We start from the raw sequence: 20,340 nt of genomic DNA on the forward strand, positions 1-20,340 counted from the left end.
TTTTTTAGTTAAAATATTTGTGGACTTTAGGTTTGGAATTTTGTGAACTCAGAATTAATGATTATGTGTCTATAAGGGTCAACTCTAGGCAAAAGCCAAAGTAATTTTTCTGGTTTATATCAATTCTTTTTTTCTGTTTTACTCAGTACATATGTAATCTACAAAAAAAAATTAAAAATTCAGCCATAAACAAGTTATAGAGTACTTCTTTTTTAGCAAAGGATTTTCCCATTAGGTAATTTAAATATTAGAGCTTCTATTCTGGTCAAATATAATGCAGACATGTCTTAATAACTGTTAATTTTCATACATTGCACAAAATATATAAATTTTATACATTTATGCATTGAACTATAATGTATTGCAACACTGAATTGGCAAATAAAACACTATTTCATCTAAATTATGTCTTTGTAGTGAAGGATGGGGAAATGTGGAAAATGCATCTACATGCTACCTATAAACTTCTGCACTCATTTTTAACTTGAGTGCTTTTGTGGTCTAAAGTAACAGATCAAAGATTTGCCAGGATTTTTGGAGCCAGCATCTAATATATTTTATTGCTATTCATAGATAGTAATAAAGTGAGTTATTGTATTAAAAATTTAGTTATTACATTCTTGTTTATTCTTTTAATATTTCTGTCATAGTTGTTTATTTCATATTTACATCTATATATCTTTATGAAACTATTTTAATAACATATTTATTCCAATAAGCAAGCTGTGAAATTTGATATAATTTGTTTATCAAAATATCTATCTAGTTTGAACATCATTAATCTGTCCTAAATTTATTTAAGAACTTTCTAAATTTTAACTCTATGGTAGTCCAAAATGCAGCTCTTTATATCTTAATATTTTGCCATTTATCATTATCTTATGTTTATACATGTTCAGCCAGATCACTACCCATGTGACAGTTTTCAGATCCAGGTCAATTTCAATTCATTCTGTATGTCAATATTTATGAGATGTGGCATTGAATGTGTTTCTTTACTCTAGCCAGAATATTTGTGTTTTGGTTTTCTAAACAAACTAAATTTGTGTTGTAAAAGATGCTATTCTCAAAAGCAAATAGAACTATAAAAATATGATTTTGCCCTCATAAACCCTTTTTAATATGTTTTATACTATAATGTGAATGTTACTCTAAGTGCATTCTAATTGTTCAGAAATTTTTAAAATAACAAATCCAGTTATATTTCTCTGGAATTTCTTCTGAATTTTTAGCTATGACCAGATAATGATTCAAAAAACATATGATATGGTTTGGCTGTGTCTCCACCCAAATCTTATCTTGAATTGTAATTCCCACAATTCCTGCTTGTCGTGGGAGGAATCCAGTGGGAGCTGATTGAATTATCGGAGGGAGCTTTCCTGCACTGTTCTCATGATAGTGAATGAGTCTCACAAGACGTTATGGTTTTAAAAATGGAAGTTTCCCTGAACAAGCTGTCTTCTCTTTGCCTGCCACCATCCACGTAAGATGTAACTTGCCCCGCCTTTCCTTCTGTCACAATTGTGAGGCTTCCGCAGCCACATGGAACTGTGAGCTCTCCATTAAACCTCTTTCCTATGTAAATTGTCCAGTCTCAGGTATGTCTTTATCAGCAGCATAAAAACAGACTAATACAACATGAAAACATTTTCTTTTATAGACTGATGCAACATGAAAGGTTGAAACAGCAAAATATATTTAATAATAAATCTTTAATGTTTTCAAGAGATATTTATGTAAAGGGAACCGGGGGAAACATGGCTGGGCAGTTAGCAGGGTCTATCTTCAGAATAGTCTTGCTTTAAATCTCAAGGCACTTTAGACTTTTGAAAATACATTACAGAATGGGAAGAAATGATAAGCACTATAATCTAGAAAGTTCACTTAGTTAGCATGACAGGGGATACGTTTAAAGGGAGAAGAAACGAAGCAGATATTTTGGTAAATTGCTATTTTAATATGCCAGACAAGGATTATGAATGAAAACCAAAATAAATTCAAGGTAAATTAAATATTCAAAACCAAATAAGTTAACCTAAAAATAATTAGAAAAAGCATAGAAAAATATTCAAACTATATTTAGAACTAAATACTTTCTAAGTATACACATATTTAAAGAATTCTTAAAAGAAATATAGATACATTTTGCAAAAACAAATGTATACATGTATTCATGTGAAAACTTTTAAACTAAGGTAATATCAACACTGATATAAAACAAAAAAAAGATTTGAAACTGTAATTGTGTAAATACAACACACAAATTGATTAAAATATTGCCAAGAACTTCCTAAGGAATACTGGCAAAGGTCACTAAGAGTAATTCCAAAGAAAGGGAAACGTAACTTTCCAATACACAGAAAGTTTATCTGCATTACTGATCAAAGTTATGCAAATAAGTTCGAAATAACACCCTGCTTCTAAAACTAGTGCAAAAGTTTCTGTCATCAATTTGCTTAAGGCAAATGATGAGCTCTTCTGATCTTCATCAATTTGTCAGTCTTCCAAAACTTTAAAGTACTTACATATATTTTGTCATTTATTCAACAAATACTTACTGGATGCCTACTGCATCCTAGGGACAGGCCCATGCATTGAGGATATAATGAATGGTAAAGAAGGTAATCATTACCCCCATTATTAGGAAGTATACAATTTTGCCTGTATGGATTATTTACTGGGGAAACTTTTCTTTCTAGATAATAAAATTCAATTAATTTACTTTAAGTCTGAGTCTATTGTTCTTTGATAAAGTCGTATATTATCTGGGTCAACAGTTTACTTGAGGATCAGACAGAGTTAATCTATAGTATCTTCTCGTCTGACAATCCCCATGTTTTCCAAAACCTTGTGCAGAAAGCTCTTAACGGACATCATAAAATGTTTGGAGATTTGATAAATTTTCTGAGGACTTCAGTATTGCATTAATGAAAGTTAATTCAGTTCTATTCTGTGATTCTTGGTGGTTAGAACAGGGATTTAATACCAGCATAAGAGTCAATATTAGTAGTAACGGTCAAATAACACCATCACAGGAATAGTTTTGGAGTCTTTATTTTTTTTTCAACCCAAATTTTGTATTAAAATGTAACTTTAATAAAACTAACACATGCTACTATGTTTCTGGGACTAGTAGCAGACACACTATGGACATCAGGGACAAAGCTCCTCCCCTCCTGGGCTGCCTAATGGCTTGGCGTGGTTTCACGCTGCTCTTAGTAAATGTGGGGCTCTCCTGCCTGACTTGAAAAGAAAAAAATATAAAAGTTTCTGTTTATGCTGCCTGTATGGCTTTATTATCAGGCCAAAGGCATAAAGGGAAGCCTCATCTCTTCTAATTAGAGTCAAGCCTACATTATGAAACAGGTGCAGAATTTGTTCAGGGGTGGAGGTGGGGCACTTATTGAATTTCTTTTACTAGATTGAATTCTATCATACTGGATCCAGATCAACTACTCTTAATCCAAAATTATGCTTAGTGGAAGCTATTCAACTGATCCAGTCATTCAGTTTCTGAGAACAACTGTATAGAATTTAATAAAAATCATATTGATTACATGGAAAAATACAATGAATGCTAAACTGAGATTTTTCTGACTACAGTTAACATAATTTCATGATTTTCAGACTACAATTTTTATGGATTTTCCAATGACACAGAAATTCACAGCTTTTTTTTTCTTCCCTATGCTGGTGAGTTACTGTGGATTTAAAACAGATTTGCCAGAAGTTTTGTTCTTCATACATGTACTAACTTGGTCTGCTTCTTTCTTCCGAATAGTCACCCTATCAACTGCATTGGATGGTTAAGTTTGTACCATGCTTTTTAAAAGAAAGTTTTAACTCTTCTTCCATTTAGCGCAGACTATATGCTCTTTGTTGCAATCAGAATTCACTGCTGTTCAGTCTCTGTAGAAAGCCTGGTTAAGAAACTGTTATCGATGCAGAACTATTTGAGTGCATACTCCAGTCTAGTATTTCTTCTGGGTGATAACAGAGATAGACAGCTGCAGACTTACTGTTCTTTGTTCATGTCCCATGTAGAATCAATTTTACTATATTGATGGAATTTCTAAGAAGCAAACCCTGAGATTCACTATTTTGTTTACTTTAAAAATATTTTACTGGGATATCAGGCACCAGACAACTGTGTACTCTATTTGGAGGTTAGAAAAATGATTGCAGTTAGAGTCCACTATCTGAAAAATCTACACAATTACTCAGGATTTATTTTCTTCATTTCAACCTTATGAAAAGCATGAATGTTTATATTCTTGTGATTATCACTTCTCCTCTACAATAAGTCTTATAATCAAACTCCCCACTTAAAACTAACAACTGTACAGAAACATACTACTAGGTTAATTATGTACAGATGTCACATTCATAGTGTTGAATCCAATGATTCCATTTCTAGGAAGCGATCCTAAAAAAATTATCAGAAATTTGGACAAATCTCTGTGACAATTATTCAACATAAAATTATTCATGATCAAAACCTAGAACAAGCTTGATTATATAGAAGAAAATAGTTTAAAATTTGTGATGCATCTCTAAGAGAAGCTATAACCCAGCCATTAAGTAATATTTAAAAATTTCAATGACATGGAAAATATTAGGCCAAAAATATAGGGTTCAGAACTTTATTACCCAAAATCTAAACTACTTAAAATCAAATGGGGATAATGGGCAAGATGGCTGATTACAAACAGCTGTAGTCGGTAGCACTCATGGAGAGGAATGAAGGAGCAAGTGAAAACAGCACCTTCAACTAAAATATCCAGGTACTCACAATGGGATTAATAAGGGAAACAACTCAACCCACACAGAATAAAGAAAGGCAGGGCAGGCATCAGTACACCTGGAAGTGACATGGAGCCAAGGGAACCTCCACTCCAGCCAAGGAAAGCAGTGAGTGATTGTGCAGCCCTGGGAAACCATGCTTCCCCCATGGATCTTTGCAACCCTGGGTCAGGAGATACCCTCGTGAGCCCACATCACTAGGGCCTTGGTCCAACACAGAGTTGTGTAGAATCTTGGCAGAGCAGCTGCTCAGGCATACACAGAGACCCGGGAATTTTACATACTCCAGCCCCAGTATCCCTGGCAAGGTGGGAGGTTCCTACTCTCCTCTATGAAGGGGGCTGAATCCAGGGGGCCCCAGCAACACAGTTCTGTAGGCCCCACTTTCATGGCACCTCACAAGATAAGACCCACTGGCTTAGAATTCCAGCCAGCCACTGACAACAGGGTGGAGCCTGCCTGAGACAGAGCCCCTGGGGACAGGGGCAGGCCACCCTCTCTGCTGTATGGTCAACTCAGCCATTTCTACCTGTGGGCTTTGGACAATGCAAACAGTCCAGAGGAGGAAGGGTTCTACCAGTGCAGCACAGCTGCTTTGCCAGAATGTGGCCAGATTGCTTCTTAAAGCAGGATCCCAATCCATTCCTCTTCACTGGGGGGGACCTCCCAGCTGGGACTGCCAGCCATTCCGGACCATATGCTGCAAACAGAGCTCTGATCTCTCCTTGGAATGTAGTCCTTGGGGGGAAGGGGATGTACCACCTCTTTGATCCTTTGGATTACTCAGCCATTCCAGTCTGCAGGCTTTGGAGAGTCCAAGCCAATAGAGGCAGAGGCAGTTACCCAGCATGACTCGGCTGTTTTGTCGAAGTGTGGCCAGACCGCTTTAAGAGGGATCTAGATTCATTCCTCCTCACTCAGTGGGTCTTGCCAGTGGGAGGCTTCTAGCCAGCCCAGCTTATGTTCTATGGCTGCCAGAGTTCTAATTTTTCCCTGTATTGGAGTGCCCAGCAGGCAGGGCAGGCTACAACCTTGGCTGTTCGGGCACCTCAGATGATCCAGCCTGTGAGCCTTAGACAGCTCCCGGAAATTGGAGGCTGAACCCAACACAGCACAGCTGCTCTACCAAAACTGCTTGACTGCTTCTTTAAAGAAGTCCCTGATCCCATTCCCCCTGACTGGGTGAGATCTCCTAACTGGGGTCTCCAGCCACCTCCTACAGGCATGTTTAGGCTGGCAACAGGTCAGTACCTCCCTGGAACAAAGCTTCCAGAGGAAGGGGCAGGCTGCCATCTTTGCTGTTCACAGCTTGCCACTAGTGATAGCTCCAGGTACTGGAGATGACTAGGGTCCAAAACAGACAACCCAGCCAGTCACAGCAGCACTACAGAAAAGTGGCCAGACTGCTAAAAGAAAAACAAACATATAGAAAAGAGCAACAACAACAAAAACCCATTCAGGGTCAGCAACCTCAAAGATCAAAGGTTGATAAGCCTACAAAGATGGCAAAGAATCAATGCAAACATGCTGATAACTCAAAAAGCCAAAGTGTGCCTTTTCCTCCAAATGACTGCAACACATCTTAAGCAAGGGCTCAGAAGTGGGCTGAGGCTGATGTGGCTGAAAAAACAGAAGTAGGCTTCAGAATGCAGATAAAAACAAACTTTTCTGTGCTAATAGAACATATTTCCCCAATGCAAAGAAGCTAGGAATCATGATAAAGCAATGCAAGAGATGACAGTCAAAATAATCAGTATACAGAGGAACATAACTTACTTCGTATAGCTGAGAAACACACTACAAAAACATCGCAATGCAATCACAAGTATTAATAGCAAAATTGACCAAGTGGAGGACAGAATCTCAGAGCTTAAAGACTATCTCTTTCTGAAATAAGACAGGCAGACAAGAAAAGAGAAAAAAGAATAAAGGGAATGAACGAAAACTCCGAGAAATATAGGACTATGTGAAGAGACCAAATCTACAACCAATTAGGGTACCCGGAAGAGACAGGGAGAGTGAAACCAATTTGGAAAACATACTTCAGGATATCATCTAGAACTTTCCCAACCTAGCAAGACAGGCCAACATTTAAATTCAGGAAATGCAGAGAACCCCAGTGAACTCCATGAAAAGATCATCCCCCAAGACTGGTAATAATCAGATTCTCTAAGGTCAAAATGAAAGAAAAAATTTGAAGGGTAGTCAGAGAGAAAGTCCATGTCACCTTCAAAGGAAAGCTCATCAGATATAGTGGACCCCTCAGCAGAAACCCCACAAGCCAGAAGAGATTCGAGGTCAACATTCAGCATTCTTAAAGAAAAATATTTTCAACCAAGAATTTCATATCCAGCAAAACTAAGCTTTGTAAGCAAAAGAGAAATAGGATCCTTTTCAGACAAGGAAATGCTGAGGGAATTCATTACCATCAGACCTACCTTGCAAAGGCTCCTGAAGGAAGCACTGAATATGGAAAGGAAAATCCATTACCAGCCACTACAAAAACACACTGAAGTACACAGATCAGTGACACTATGAAGCAACCACACAAGCAATTATGCAAACTAACCAGCTGGCATCATGATGACAGGACCAAAAAGACACATAACAATACTAACCTTAAATGTAAATGGGCTAAATGCCCCAATTAAAAGATGCAGAATGGTAGCTGGATCAAGAACCAAGACCCATTGCAATACTGTCTTCAAGAGACCCATCTCACATGCAAAGACACACACAGGCTCAAAATGAAAAGATAGATAAAAATTTACCAAGCAAATAGAAAGCAGAAAAAGCAGAGGTTGAAATCCTAATTTCTGACAAAACAGACTTCAAGCCAACGAAGATCATAAAAGACAAGGAAGGGCATTATATAATGGTAAAGGATTCAATTCAACAAGAAAAGTTAACTATCATAAATACATGCAACTAATACAGGAATACCCAGATTCATAAAGAAAGTTCTTAGAGACCTTCAAAGAGACCTAGATTCCCAAACAATAATAGTAGGAGACTTTAACACCCCACAGACAATGACAAGCGGTTCATCAAGGCAGAAAATGAACAAAGATTTTCAGGACCTGAATTCAGCTCTGGATCAAATGGATCTGATAGATATCTACAGAACTCTCCACCCCAAAATAACAGTACATACATTCTTCTTATCACCACATAATGCTTACTGTAAAACTGATCACATAATCTTAACTAAAGTACTCCTCAGCAAATGCAAAAGAACTGAAATAATAAAAGCAATCTCTCAGAACACAGTGTAATCAAATTAGAACTCAATATTAAGAAATTTATTCAAAACTGTATAAATACATGGAAATTGAACAACGTGCTCCTGAATGACTTATGGGTAAATAATGAAATTAAGGCAGAAATCATGAAGTTTTTTGAAACTAAGGAGAACAAAGATAGAATAAACCAGAATCTCTGGGACACAGCTAAAGCACTGTTAACAGGAAAATTTATAACACTAAATGCCCACATCAAAAAGCTAGAAAGAGCTCAAGTTAACAACCTAACATCACAACTAAAAGAACTAGAGAAGCAAGAGCAAACAAACCCCAAAACTAGCAGAAGACAAGAAATAACGCAGATAAGAGCTGAACTGAAGGAGACAGAGATATGAAAAACCCTTCAAACAATCAATTAATCCAAGAGAAGTTTTTTTTTGAAAAAAAAATAGATAGATCGCTAGCTAGACTAATAAAGAAGAAAAGAGAGAAGATTGGTTTTGAAATTTCCAAATTGGTTGTGTTCAAATAACCACAATCAGAAATGATAAGGGGGATATCACCACTGACTCCACAGAAATACAAACAACCATCAGAGAATACTATAAACACCCCATGCACATATAAACCAGAAAATCTAGAAGAAATGGACAAATTCCTGGACACATAACACCCTTGCAACACTGAACCAAAAAAAAAAAAAGACTACCTACCAAAACTACCTACCAAAAAAGCCCAGGACCAGATGGATTCACAGCTGAATTCCACCAGAGGTACAAAGAAGAACTGGTACCATTCCTACTGAAATTATTCCAAAAAATAAAAATACAGACTCTTGCCTAACTCATTTTATGAGACCAGCATAATTCTGATACCAAAGCTTGGCAGAGATACAACAACAACAAAAAGGCAAACTTCAGGCCAATACCATTCATGAATATAAATGCAATATTGTGAAAATGACTATACTGCCCAAAGCAATTTATAGATTCAGTGCTATTAAACTACCACTGACATTCTTCACAGACTAGAAAAACTTATTTTAAAATTCATGTGGAATCAAAAAAGAACCCAAATATCCAAGGCAATCCTAAGTAAAAAAACAAAGATGGGCTGGGCGTGGTGGCTCATGCCTGTAATCCCAGCACTTTGGGAGGCTAAGGTGGGTGGATCATGATGTCAGGAGATTGAGACCATCCTGGCTAACACAGTGAAACCCCGTCTCTACTAAAAATACCAAAAAAATTAGCTGGGCGTGGTGGCAGGTGCCTGTAGTCCCAGCTACTTGGGAGGCTGAGGCAGGAGAATGGTGTGAACCCTGGAGGTGGAGGTTGCAGTGAGCTGAGATCCTGCCATTGCACTCCTGCCTGGGCGACAGAGCAAGACTCTGTCTCAAAAAAAAAAAAAAAAAAAAAAAAAAAAATGCTGTAGGAATCATGCTACCTGACTTCAAACTATACTACAAGGCTACAGTAAACAAAACAGCATGGTACTGGTACAAAAACAAACACATAGGCAGCGTGGTGGATCATGCCTGTAATTCCAACACTTTGGGAGACTGAGGTGTGTGGATCACTTGACGTCAGGAGTTTGGGACCAGCATGAGCAAGATGGTGAAACACAGTCTCTAGTAAAAATACACAAATCAGCTGGGTGTTGTGGTGTGTGCCTCTAGTCTCAGATACTCTGGAAGCTAAGGCACAAGAATTGCTTGAACCTGAGAGGCAGAGGTTTCAGTGAGCCAAGATTGCACCACTGCACTCCATCACTCTGGGCAACAGAGTGAGACTCTGTCTCAAAAAGAACAGACACATAGATCATGGAAGAGAATAGAGAACCCAGAAAGAAATAAGACTGAACACCTACAACCATCTAATCTTTGACAAACCTGACAAAAACAAGCAATGGGGAGAAAATTCTCTATTTAATAAATGTTGTTGGGAAAACTGGCTAGCCATATGCAGAAAATTGAAACTGGACTCCTTCCTTACGCCATAAACAACAAAAAAAACTCAAGATGGATTAAAGACTTAAATGTAAAACCCAAAACTATACAAATTCTGGAAGCCAACCTCAGAAATACCATTCAAGACATAGGACCTGACATAGATTTCATGACAAGCCAAAAGCAATCGCAACAAAAGCAAAAATTGACAAATGGGATTTAATTAAACTAAAAAGCTTCTGCACAGCAAAAGAAACTATCAACAGAATAAACAGAAAATCTACAGAATGAAAGAAAATTTTTGTAATCTTCCATCTGACAAAGGTCTAATATTCAGCATTTATAAGCAACTTAAGCAAATTTACAAGAAAAGAACAAACAACCCCATTAAAAAGTGATTGAAGGACATGGGCAGATGCTTTTCAAAAGAAAACATACATGTAGCTAACAAACATGAAAAAAAGTTTAACATCACTGATCATCAGATCATCACTGATCAAAACCACCATGAGATACCATCTCATGCCAGTCAGAATGGCTATCACTAAATAGTAAAAAAAAAAAAAAAAAAAACTACATGTAAGGCACTGGAACAAAAGGAATGCTTTTACACTGTTGATGGGAGTGTAAATTAGTTCAACCATTGTAGAAGACAGTGTGACACCTCCTCAAAGACCTAGAGGCAGAAATACTACCACTCAACCCAGCAATCTCATTACTGGGTATATATCCAAAGGAATATAGATTGTTTTATTATAAAAATACATGCACAGGTATGTTCACTATAGCACTATTCACAATAGCAAAGACATGGAATCAACCTAAATGCTCATCAATGATAAACTGAATAAAGAAAATATGGTATATATATACCATGGAATAACAGGCAGCTATACTTACATGTCCTTTTTAGGGACATGGATGGAGCTGGAGGCCACTATCCTTGGCAAACTAACACAGGAACAGGAAACCAAATACCACATGTTCTCATTTATAAGTGGGAGCTGAATGATGAGAACACATGGACACATGGTAGGTAACAACACAACACTGGGGCTTGTTGGAGGTTTGGGGGTGGAAGGACAGAGAGCATCAGGCAGAATAGCTAATGGATGCTGGGCTTAATACCTAGGTGATGGGATGATCTGTGCAGCAAACCACCATCACATGTGTTTACGTATGTAACAAACCTACATATCTTGCACATGTACCCCTGAACTTAAAAGTTGGAAATTTAAAAATAATAAAAAGATATATAAAGTGTGTATGTGTAACAAACAGTATTTATCTCTTAGTAGTGAGAATGTCACAGATTTTTATTTTTATCCCTGTGAATTTCTGTATGGTCCAAGTTTTCCTAATGAGTATGTACTAATTTTGTAATAATTTATTAAAGAATATAATTTACTTTTCACAAAAGAATGGAGGACCGTACTCAGCACAATGAAAATGGAGAAAAATACATGAAACTGCTCTCTGTAAAGAAAAATAGATCGGGAATGACTTGGGGGTGGAGGCAGGCAGAGGAATGCAGGGTAGGAAGAGAACTGGGTGGCAGGAGGGGGATGATGTGTAGAAGAATGGAGTTTTACTAGTAAAAATAATAAATCGGGAGAAATAGTAGAGAACGGGTGAAAGAATGAAAACTAACTTTTGGACCTGACAAGTTTGAGGTGATACTGAGACAACCATGTGCAGTTACATATTCATATAAGATCTAAAGCTCAGGAGTTTTTGGAATATTTGGTGGACATTTTGGTCCATTTTTGAAAATTCCAGTTTTTAGCAATTAATAAAAGTCAATATGTAAGTTGCAAAGTTGGAGGTGATACTGTTATAAGAAACATGCTTTTTATTTCATAGTATATATATAAAGAAATAGACTATAGCATGAGTTTTAGGTAAGAAAATTGATAAGAATGTTTGCATTACAGTTGGGCACACACACTCCTTAGATCTCGGCTCCTAACAAATAATGCAGAGACTACTTGGCTTTTCTAAGAACATTCATCAAGAGTTAATGCCTTCTCCATTACTAGCTTTTCTTACTTTTCCAGGGTCTCTACTGAGAAGGGTAGATACTTTCTCTTCACACTTGAGCTGTGCTTTTTTCTCTTTAGGAACCTACCTACAGATTAGCATTCAATCCTGGCCTTTTCATTGCTCATGAACACACTTAGTCCCAAAGATGGGAAAGCTTTAGGAGATTACAATGGTTTCCTTCTCAAGCAAATAACAGTGAGTGGCTCCTTCCTTAGGAAATGTTGAAGTGGTTTACTTGAAAATTTTAGCTAAGCTTTCTTTTCCCCTCACAATAAAAAATCATGTATGTATCTATAACTTATAATTCATATAAAGTTAAAACACACCTTAATTGTGTGCACATTACTCAAGATTTTCAAGCATATTAGGACAAACAGAAAGTGGATAATAACTTTTTTCAGTGGGTACAAGAATAAATATTGAAAATAACTATTTTTCTTTCAATCAGTGCATTGTATTTTGTAGGATATAATAATACAGAGTGGAGTCATGTTTCTCTGCTCGTCACTTCACATATGGAATCCCAACATAACACCACCCAGCAATCAATGTTATGTTTGTTTAGGCAGCAATATAATATCTTTCCTGAAGTTTAAAAGACAACAAATTTTGCATTTGTACATTCAATTTTAAATCAAAAATAAAGTTTGAGTGGGAAAAGATTGAATATCAGATCCTGATTAGTTTTTGTCACTGGGCCAAAGCTTGGAAATCATCTCAAGTGGACCTTTATTTTTACCTGCAGCCTCCAAGCATAATTGAATTGCTTGTTTAGGAGCTCTCACACCATTCAGTAAGGGGACGAAGGCAACAATTGACATTATAACCTACCAGGTGTGCACAACTTCTCTGTGAATGTAGTAAATTAATGTGTAAATAACAGTTACAATTCAGACATTAGGTCAGAGTTTTATGCATATAAATGTTATATAGAAGAAAAAGCAATGTTTTTTATATTTTCTTTTGATAAGTGAGACATATTGAATAACACTTTAGTTTTAGAAAACAATCTTAAAATTAACATCTTTATTAGACTATCTTTATTTACAAATACTATTTTCTTGATTCTTTAATTATCTAAAAATAGTTATAAAACAAACTTTTATGGTTAATAAAAGATTTTAGTAAAATACATAAGAAGATTTTTATACAAATGTCTATGTATTTTTGCTTTAATATCCTGTAAAGAATACATATCGCTAATGAACACATTTTATAATGCTGTATATAATTCACAATAATCAGTAGTTGTTTATGATAATGAAGTGAGAATGTATTTTTCGAGGGAGAGAGGAATAAACAAAATGTAAGATCAAACACACATTCTTAAATTTCATGGAACACCATTATCTGATTTCTATTGGTGTAGTGAAAAGTACACTTTCTCCTATCTATTTGCTCTCTTACCCACAGTGTATATAGCCTACAAATGTTTCAAGACAAGATTGATTGACAATTCACAAATTTTAATAGGTCTACATCCAAATTGGTGCAATAAGAAAAGAACTATATGCATGGCTCAGGATTCACATTGACAGCATTGTGTAGTTATATATCTTCAGACAAGTGAATAGCATTGTTGGTGACTCTGTGTGTGTGTGTGTGTGTGTGTGGTGTGTGGTAAAGCCCACTAGCGTGAAGCAGGACCTTCCTTTCATTGTGTCAGTTCTATTGTCCTGTATTTTTATCTGTCATCTTAAAAAGCATAACGATCCTTATTTTAAGCCTGTCATTTGGCTTATTATAATTTCTGCAGTGGCCTATCATTCCCATTGTTGGAAAAATATACAATTCTTTATTTGAAAATAATTTCACAAAGTTTTCACAGTTAAGTGTAAAACTACTATAAATTGAAAAGGCTCCTGGAAAAACGAATCAATGATACACAGATTAAACATCAAGACAGAGGTGATTACAGAACATGAATGTTGCCCCAATTGTTTCAGTACTTATGGCAACAGACTCTTCATGTTCTGAGCTGTCAAACCTAATGTAGAGGCAGGTATGTCAGTAGGAATTCCAGTGTCTGAAATCTATTCCTAAGCTATTTGGCTTTCTTAATAAACATTCTAAAAAAACCTAGTAACTTTTGGAGAGCACTTGGAACTAAGAATAATGCAGGTCTGGTCTCCGAATTAGTTGTTAGAGTTGACGAAGTGTTAACTATGTAGCCTTACGAATTGCTCCATGGTACAAGGTACAAGAAATATTTTTTGTTTCAAGTTGTTCAAAATCAAATTAAATCTGGCTCTGAGTTTCCACTTGAGAGAGTTAGTGAGTAGTCTGATATCAGTTCTGATTGCTCTCACTTTTCTTCCCCTGCCACCTCTGCATGCCTCCAGACCACCTCGGCTATCCCCAATGGTCTGTGTGCCTCCCATTCCTCCTTCTGCTACACAGAGCAGCTGTCCCTGGTGTCATTCACCGCATTCTGAGCACTGCTGCCTCAGGGAGCGTTGCTGCTGCCTTTATTCCATCCTGAGCAATTTCCTCTGATGTCCTGCTTCCCCCGAAATGAATCTGCTTGGGAGCAGGATTCTGTCCTCTGCCACTTGCAAATCCCTCAAATCCAGACAAATGTCCACTGTACAGAAGGCCAGAGATGTGACAACTCAAGGAAAAAAAAAAATCCCAACCGCCCTTCCTGTAAGGGCAGGAGTAGGAGGGGATGATGTTTTCATCATTATTTTTTGAGTCTATAGCAGAAAAAAAAAGACAATATACCAATTAATTCACCACTGATTCTTTTTGGTACAAAAATCAAGTGACTCTTCTATTTTCATCTTGCTTTTTCTCTCACTTCCCCTATGGAGCTGCGACCGTTTAGGTAAGGAAGAATGCTTCTCTTTCCTTCTTTGGTTGCTGTACAGTTTCCACATTTCTTCTGCATATTTTGATCATTCTGGTCCCTTAAGTCTCTATGACTTGTAGACACTGCTTCCCCAGCTCATATAAGAAGGTTTGATGTAGATAAAAATCTAAAAAAAGAATAAGTATGCCGAACCTAACATCAAACTGGTTTCTTCCTCCTCTTCACCCTCAAGCCCTTAAAGCAAGCGTCCTATCAAACAGTTAAGTTCTGAATTCTTTACTATTTTTTTATCACTACTTTGCCAAAGTTTAGGTTACAATATGGGAAAGAAAGAACAATGATAACTGCATAGAAAACCAATAGTGAAGATTATGTTGAATAATTAATAAGGGTCTAAGTGAAGGATTTCATTAACTAGGGGCTGGAACTGTAAGAGACAATCTGATATAGAAAGTTTTTGTTCATTTTAAACAAGATGAAACATTTTAAAAAATGTTTCTGTACTTCAATTGAAATAAAAAAAGTTAAAATACATTGGAAGAGTAGGTTTAATTGTTAGTTATGGTGATGACAAGCTTAAGTCAACATGCAATTAATCTCAATATTGTTTACCTGCTATTGAGGATCAAAGTTAAGAATTAGGTGATGTTTAGTTTCTGTATCAAGGGCACACATTAAAATTTAGAGTTGAATATGTACGTGGAAATTAGTGAATAAAACATCTTGCCAAATGTGTTATTGGGTTTTGCTCCTAGTCACCTCTTTATAAATTCTAAACTTAGACACCAGCAGTAAAACAAACTTTTCCTTTATTTGTCTAAGCCTAATGCTGAATTACGTTCACTTTAAGAAGAAGATTCCCATTTTAGCATTAAATCAAAGAAATGAAATTCCACAGGACTTAGGTAGGACTTCATGAAATGCTATTGGACTGTTCTCAAGTGTTGCCTTAATATAAGTAACAGTTGACTCACCTAACCTCAACTCCATATTTACCTATCTTAATTAAAAACAATCTTAGAATTTGAAGATTTATCTATAGTGATAGATAAAATAAAACACATCAATTTCTCCAATTCAGTGACTTGAATTTATTTCTGTTGGAAAAGCAAATTTTGAAATTATCTCTTACAGATATAACTATTTTGCCTCTGATAGAATTAGCAAAGTAGCATGCCAGGAGGTCTGAAACTATAGGAAAATGTGGCAAAGAATCAAGAAGTATCATGGCATTTTTGAATTTAAGGATATTATTAATGACGTGTATATGGATGGAATCACAAAGACTTCAAGTATTGGTAATAAATGAAAGCTTTGTAAGAAAGACTAAGGATTGATGATGCTTTAATGAATAAAGAAAATATTGCCTCTTTTTCTCCAGACTAAGGTTTGTTTAGTTTTGTCTCTGCATAATACCCCAGTTAAAAAAAATGTTTTGACTAAGACCCAGGTATGGGCTAAATTGATTTATGGCCAGAGCAGAAACCAAGATACTGGTGCCAAAATAGTGGTAAGATAATAAAACACTCAGCTTGAACGGAATCCAGATTGCTCAAATATGATTTGAAAGGGAACTGTTGATAAGTTAAGAAAGAACACAAGGGCTGGTTATGGGTTCCACTATTAGCAAGAATTATGGTACTCAGAGTCATTTTTAGGTTGATTTCACTCAAGTTTTCTATCTGCTCATTCAAATGCAGTACTCCAAATTGAGAATATACAAATAGTCTCCATACCTTGTGTTCCTTTTTCGTTATGAAGAATGTTTTAAATTCAGTTGTCAATCCACAGCTTTGCAGAGCACAGAACCATTAGGCTTACTGCCACTTAGGCTAGTGAAGGCAGCGCCAGCACATGGTAACTGCCATACCTCATAAAGAAATCCTTGCCTCCATAACACTATATATTTCTGAGTTCTATTTCTACTGCTTCATTGGGCATACAAAATATCTGACTATGGATCCCCACAGCTGTTTCTCATAATAAAACAAGACTCAAATGTTTTCATATTTTGGAAATACTCTCCTCACAAGAAGAGTAGCTGGCCTTCAGAGTGCCAATTCTCATCCCCTGAGGTTTGACTTATTTTGACACCTTTTAATGATCAATTTCATCTCACCATTGTTGGCTACATTACAGCGAAATCCAGACCCAAGCATAGATCGTGGCTTCTCCCTTTATGTCCCACTTCGCAGTTTAAATCAAGCTGGAATATCTAAAACCTAGTGATATAGAAAGAGGAATACCTATGAAGAGAATATGCAGCTTAACGAGGTGCTTTACAAAATGCAGGTTACTACTGTCACTTTGTCATTCATTCCAAGGGCACTGTTTCTTTAATCCCAGCCTGCTCCGTGTGACACTGGTCATCTTCCTCCATTGCCAAAAATTCCCTTCAACATAGGTAGACCACTCAAAGTCCAGACTTCAAAAGAAAAGCCTAGATAAATTACAGGATTCATTTGACAAACCCCTTGGTTCGTCTATGCTTTGATTACCTCACCTGTAAAATGGCATGGAATTAAATAAACATACTCTTCAGAAAGAAATAAAACAATCTATGACTAATTGATGATTTTGGATGGTACAAGCAGATTCATCATTAAAAATAATGCTAAAAGTGTTTTAATGTAGTCAACTTCAAAACATATTTGTTTAATATGAACATTCTATGCTTAATGTTAAATATTAAGCAGATAGAAACTCAGAACTACATAACAGTCTTTTAAGTAGAGACTACCATCATCAGTTAGTATATTCACAGGCAGACATAGCCACTGAGAACCAAAAGGGCAGTTGTCATGCCTGGAATCATGCTGAGCTAAACTTTAGGAAAAACACATAAACATTTTACATAGACCATAGAAGGTGAGATGACTGCAAGGTGGTCAGTCAATCTGCCACTGTGTATCAACTGCAAGAACTTGGATAGTCAGAATGTTGGCCTTACCTTTGAATCTCTGGTCATAGATAAAGCCTTGCTTCTCTGGCTATGATATTCTATTTGGGGTAGAGCTGGGAGATAGGACCACTGGGTTTCTGACTTCTTCTGGGTCTGAGGCTTCCATCCTCTCAGGCATGTCCCTCTGACCCACTTACTTGGGCACTAAAATGATATATTCCTAGTCCCTGGAGTACTGATTGATTCCCTCTCCCTGGCACCACTCTCTTTTCTCAACCCAAGTATTCTAGAAAAGTCAGAGCCTGCTGCAAGGAACAACTTGTTGAGCAGCACTTTGTTCTAACATCAACCCTCTTGCCCCTCTGGGACTCTACTCAGAAAGTATTAGACTAAATGAGCACCGTCAGTAAGTTCTGAGCAAACAGATTACATGTGGGAATTCCATCCGCATTTTGTCACTTACTGGCTGTGATGCCTAGAGCATACTTTGACCTCTCTGACTTCAAATGTCATCATCACAAAACAGAGAAAATAATAGCAACTATCTAATAGTGTTGTGGTGATGAAATAATGCCATGGAAATGATGCTAGACAAAATTCTTAGCCTTGTGTCTAACAGAGAGTAAATTCTCAATCAATGAGAGCTAACATTTTCTAGCGGAATAAAAAGCCCTATCTCAGTGGTTCCTCTTTATTTAGCCTCCCTCCTTCACCACCTTTGGTCCAATGGTCCAGGTACTTATGTTTTTATGTTTTAGGCTACAATGTGAGTTGGAAAATGATAACTAGAGTCATTATCTAACTTCAGAATATCACACAGAGGTTGGCCTTAAAAATATTAACTTTTATAAATTTATTCCCAAAGCATAAACATGCCATTTTATTTTTTTGACTAAAAGGAAACAAGCTAGTACCACAGCCTGTCTGGCATTTTTTAAATGCATAAACATGTGTTTACTATTGTGTAAAACAGCTGTAATTTGACTGTCATTGACTAATTCTAGTTATGTTTGGTTTATGTCCTTCATGAACAGTCACAAAGAATTTACTTATATGCTTTTGTATGATTTTTTTCAATTGTCCTAAGAAAACAATTATGTGTGGAAATTTTCTTCTTCCTTTTACCTTCATTATTGTTTAGAAAAGCAATTGAATCATTCAAAGTGGTTATTGATTCTATAATCTACCAAATTCATGAAGATGGTATTATATCTTTAAATGTGTCAAAATTTGGAAGGAGATTAACTGCTTCAAGTCATCATTTTATTGCTATTTTAGTGCATTTACAAAAATCTACTGATGTTTCTAATGCTATAAATATAGGATGTGACAAATATTACTATTCCAACTTTAAAAGAAAGGAAAATTAAAGAACTTGGTGAATCAAAATGAGTCACTGGGGACTGCTAAGAAAAGAATATATGCAGACATCATTTTGGTACTTTTTTCCCCTTTCTAATGTCTTTTCTCTCATCTTTTTCCTTCCTGAATTCTTTTATTGCTATACCTTCTTATATATTTCTTTCTTTTTTTAAATCATCATAGCTCAGTATTTTTTAAAAAAGCAAATTGCTATTTTAATAGTGATTTAAGAAGAACTCCAAGGTATATGTATATAATACTATTTTAATGACTTTTCAGTTCATTTTCTGATAGAGAAACTGAATTTTTATAAAGACTGTAATTGTGTTCATCTGGCTACTGTTGAGCTCACAAAAGTAAGGTTCTTGGGTAGCTTGCAAATTAATATGCCAGTCCAGATTTTTTTGGCATAATAAGAACATCTTTTATGTGTCAGAACAGGTTTTGATTATAACTAAATAAGTGAAAGAACAAGTATGTTGATAGGGTGACCTTTATCAAAAAGTTTGATATTAATGATCCAAAGTACTTTTAGAGCTAGCAAAAGTTAAATAAGAATAAAATGTGTGAGTCATAGGACTACCTGACTGTGTAATTCAAATAAATAGCAATGTTTATGTTTGAAAAAAAATAGCAATTTCAAAAACAAAATGAAAACAAAAGTCCATTAACACGAAACGTCATCACTTAATGCTTTTTATTTTCCCTGCTAAGAATAATCAAGATTACTATTTGGCTAACTCAGGCCTTATAATCACAGATATTTTTGCGCCGTAAGAAATTACAGCATTTGGAAACACAGCATTTATAATGGCTTATAGCTAGCTCACAGAAAGCATTCTTTATTTTTTCCTTTATTGTTAGTGACAGCAAACAGTATAATGTTTATTTTGCAAATGTAATATAAACAAGAAATTAAAACAGACTTATTTGTATGTTTTGGTCAAATTTTGGATAGTATATTCTGGTATCATATTAGAATGTAGTATTTTCAAGATAGACTATGTCCAGGAGACATTGTACTTAAGCCCCCTTCCAAGGAAAGAAAATACAATACAACTCTATTTAAAAATAAAATATTAGAAACTCCCTATCTACATATTATTGAATTTGGTTTTGTAAATGATGCAGAAAAGCACTTTACCTCAACATCTTATAGATCTTTTTTGTGGAACTGTTTTTGTAATTTTTTTCATGTTATACTTTCTATCGGGTATGCTTTTCGCCCGCA

The 20,340-nt window shown here is 36.0% G+C and overlaps 1 long non-coding RNA gene across 1 annotated transcript in view; it reads right to left on the reverse strand.

Moving 5' to 3' along the window:
* Positions 1-13,029: 13,029 nt before the first annotated feature.
* LOC134732752 (uncharacterized) overlaps positions 13,030-20,340 on the reverse strand; it is a 128,814-nt gene continuing 121,503 nt past the window's right edge. The window contains exon 3 of the long non-coding RNA XR_010116236.1: positions 13,030-17,348. This is a non-coding gene — a long non-coding RNA (uncharacterized lncRNA). The remainder of the gene's footprint in view (positions 17,349-20,340) is intronic.

This window comes from Symphalangus syndactylus, chromosome 2 (genome assembly GCF_028878055.3).
Source record: "Symphalangus syndactylus isolate Jambi chromosome 2, NHGRI_mSymSyn1-v2.1_pri, whole genome shotgun sequence".
Taxonomy (NCBI): Eukaryota; Metazoa; Chordata; class Mammalia; order Primates; family Hylobatidae; genus Symphalangus; species Symphalangus syndactylus.